This window comes from Hyposmocoma kahamanoa, unplaced genomic scaffold (assembly GCF_003589595.1).
Source record: "Hyposmocoma kahamanoa isolate Upper Pololo Valley unplaced genomic scaffold, ASM358959v1 65, whole genome shotgun sequence".
In the NCBI taxonomy this organism is placed as follows: domain Eukaryota; kingdom Metazoa; phylum Arthropoda; class Insecta; order Lepidoptera; family Cosmopterigidae; genus Hyposmocoma; species Hyposmocoma kahamanoa.
This window is the reverse complement of record NW_020653853.1, coordinates 3,082,351-3,086,687: the sequence shown is the minus strand read 5'-3', so window position 1 is coordinate 3,086,687 and position 4,337 is coordinate 3,082,351.

The window sequence follows — 4,337 nt, the reverse complement described above, 5'->3', positions numbered from 1 at the left end:
TTAACAAAAAAAAAGGTGGAGGAAACTGGAACTCTATTCGCACGGTTTTTTTAAAGATTTTTTGCAATTTTGTTTTTAATAATTTTAAAATAATTTTTAATGAATTTAATTAGTTTTTGTTTTTTGAAGAAAAAATAACAAATATAATATACAATGGTACTAGTTCGAGGGTAATAAAAAAAAATGCCCTTTGTAAAAATTTTAATGGAACAAATTTATTTACAAAATTTGACTAAGAATCTTGAGTTCTATGTTGTGGTGTGGATAATTAAAGTAACTTCGCTGAATAACTTCTAACGCAGTGGGTAGATTTATAATAAATACAGGGTGAAAATAATAGATTGATCTGTAAGTACGTAAACATGTGGTAGAAAAGTAGTTTAATATCGAACATACAACCCTAACTGTAGTTTCCAAACTTACAATCGTTCGCTAATCGTCCTTCTATGAAGATATAATGTTTAGAACAATTGTCCAGAATCATATAAACAATCTGCCAGACAACCACGTAAGATATTGCTGAACGCTCAATGTCAATGGAAAAGTTCGTTTCCCCAATTAGGTCTCACCAGGAATCGAACCCAAAAACCCCTCTATAGCACCCATGGCGAGGGCGGTAACCACTCAAGGTCGTCAAATACATCAAAAGCGTGTATGATTTTCGCAAAAGTCACGTTGACTTGACCGTTTTTATCCATAGAAAAAACTTAATATTTTATGAATTTAAAAAACTTTACTTCCGCTTTATAATAGTTTCCTCCACCGATATGCAAATAATAAATAATGTATTTCTTTAATTCCGTCAATTATTTAAACAATATTTACTTGTCAATTTAGCAAATAATTAAAATATAACTATATTCCTTGCTACAACGACAAACTTGCGGTAAAAAAAAATTAAAACAATAAAAAAATTTTATACAGACTCCAGTTTCATCTTAATAAAGTACCTAATTACGAAATAAATAGAATTTAAAATAGTATTACATAAATGTTTGACAAGTGAACAGAGAATGTTATCGATAAGACATTGGATAGGATGGTGGTAAAGTCAATATAAAGGTTTGATAAAAATTACCTTATTTAAGCAATTTTAATCAAAGGTGCATCGTAAGTTTTTTTGTAATAGGGTTGATTTTTATCAAATGCTCGTATAAATGGAAATCTATTTCGCTGTAAAGATTATTTTGAAGTTCAATAACCTCTACAGGCGAAACTTTCAAACGTATTAGACCAGTGTTTTCAATTTGACGTATACAATGTCTCCATTAATTATCTGACAACAATCATACTATCAGCAAAGTCGACGTGTTACCACCTTAAGGGTTATTTTTGCGTGCAGACAGCGGCGGTCAATAGCTGCCACCCGCAGCTTGCTTGTTCTTGTCAACGAATGGCGTTTAAGGGTCATTATAAAGAAAAGCTTTCAATAAAAAACGACAGAGCTAGCTATGATCTCCACTTGTAAACGAAAGATTTTTTTACTATGAGGACTCCATCCAAACTCAAGACCAACCAAAATGTGTTTCAAACATTTGGCTCGAGTAAGAACCATTCCGCTCGAGAAAGTATCATTTACCTCAAGCAAGTATCATTTGGCTCGAGTGAATATCATTTGGCTCGAATAAGAATCATTTAGCTCGACGAAAAATCATTTAGCTCAAATATCATTTAACTCGGGTAAGTATCATTCGGCTCGAGTAATTATCGTTTAGCTCCAGTAAGTATAAACATTTATTATGGTAAGTCCTCGTAGTAAGAGATACCCTCTCCTTCGAGGAAACTGTGCTCCACAGTGGGACGTTTAATGAATCGATGATGGTTATGAAATAAATCAAGTTCCATTTATTTTATATAACAGAATGTCAGCAGGTAAATTAAGGACTTTACTCACTGAAAATTTCTTTTATAAGAATTAAATTATTCTCTACCATTTCCACTTTAAATTTCGTATTGATTTTACTGACATTTTAATAATAATCATTTTTTCTTATCCCGACAGTCTCTGTTAACTTGTCAAAGAAATAAACATAGTAATGCTTCATGACATTGCCTTCGAGTCTGTAAGTTATAACTTAAGTTAATATAATAACGGAGTAACTGATATTGCCTATACAATGTAATAGGTGTATTAGTTACTTCATACTAAGTAATTGCTTAAACTTAAGAGCTTAACTTGGAGTATTTTTAAGTCAATAAGTAATGAGCTCTTAGTTTTAAGTATTATACAGGGCGACGAGGGATATAGACGAATATTTTTCAATAACAAACAAAAATACAAGGTGAAAATGGTTGTGCTGTATTACAAAATATGTTAGTAACTTTAAATGCTTGTTCTTATTACTAAATATCGACCCCTCCTACGTAAAGGATCGTATGTCGAAATTGCCAAGTTTACAGGGGAGTATTCGAGAGTTCTGAATTCACTCGTTACTTACATAGAGTGATCATCTAATAGATCATCTAACCGATATCTAGAATTTTATAATACTCTATGTGAGTAACGAGCTTTGCCGAATAAAACTGAGAAATGCCACAGTCACGCATTATGCTTATTTAGTGAATTCAGAAGTTTAAAACGCTCCCCTGTAAACTTGGCAATTTCGACATACGATACTTTACGTAGGAAGGGTCGATATAATCCCCTTCACCACGCTTAGACGTAAATTATAATTTTGACAAGAAAAGTTAGTTATCTAATTCTTCTTATCGTGACGAGGTTTGTTTTTAGGACTTTATTGACTTTGAATAGTACGTTATTGTCTTGACTTTGCTATCTGTGGCCACGTAGAGATCTTCCGTCGTACAGGTATTAAGGCACAAGCGGCGCTACAGCTACATGGACTGTGTTAGTGCACCGAATTCACTTTGGGCTAGACTAGCATTCCTGAACCCTCATTTATTAAGTCGATTCAAGAACTTCCACACGACCACCGCAGATCGCAACCTAGTAATTGCTCTTAAAGGATGATGGAACTAGGTGTTGGGGGGTTTTCAGTTTTCATAGTTTTTTTTTTATAATATCAAGTGACACGCCTGTCCATTGTAGTGGCACTGCCACTGCGCCCGTCACCCTGAGACATAAATTGATAAGCCCTATGTGTCTGTAATTTCACCAGCACTCTTACCATTCAAAACCGGAACGCAGTAATGCTCACATACAGCGTACCGAGTTACGACTTTTGAGGTGACCTCGAAGGATTTGGTGGCCATAACCGACGGCTACCTATCAGTAGGCCGAAATGACATTTTCCAGAAATAACGTTTGGTCGAAATTTCATAACCTCGAAAGTAATTTTGAGAAGGAAATGTGTTTTTCTTTTAAACTTAACCTAACCTAACCTACTCGTGTCTTTGAGATAAACATTCAACATATCCTGAAAGAACAACTGTTTCGTTATAATTCGGTTTTCGGTGTAATGAAAATTCAAACAAACGTTATTTCGGACAAAAAATTTCGACTTTGTGATAGGTTACCATAACTGACTTACGTGTTATCTAATATAATGTCATTTATAATCTCCCAAAATCGACAAATGTACAAGTAAATGTTATATATAAATCTAGATAAATCCTTTGCAATGGTACTCCTGGCTCCCCCTTTGGGTAAAAGTAAGAATTAATATCCTATGTTGTATATTTATTTATTTTTATCACTCACAACAGCAGCTCTTATGCTGAGCGGACTTATTACGATTTTGTGATATCAACTACTTAACTGGCGTCCGTGGTAGGTTCAATGTTGTGATTTTAGTATTCATTTTTGTCAAAACTAAAACTTACGTCCATGTTTTTACGTGTCTCACGTTAGTAATAATAATAATGTGCAAAACAGGTACACCAATATCTGATCTCAAATAAAAAAATGTAGTGAAATTACAGGCACTTGGACTTTCTCAACTTATGTCTTAGCGCCTGTCAAGACGCGATGGCAGTGCCCCTCATATCTTTGCGATTTAAACTCTAAGTGACACCGCAACTGTTAAGGACAGGCTTCTAGCTTACCTTACAGCGACGAAGTTGACGGAGCATTATCTAGAGCAGAACCAATTTATACCACCAAATTGGTCCTACCGGTTATTAGTCCCGTTGGTCAACTGAGATTTTGGACGTAGTAGGGTCCAACTCTTATTTAAACACTATGCTAACAGTGATTTGCTTCCATTTAATGTTACATGTAATGTATAAAAACATCGTCTATTTTCCTGAGCGCCCTGTATACAAAAAATGAAACTTTAAGCTTAGTGATACACAAAGATAATTATTTTGCACGTACACTATAGTTCCTAAAGGAATCAATATTATAAATATTACATTAAACAATAAATAGTTACATT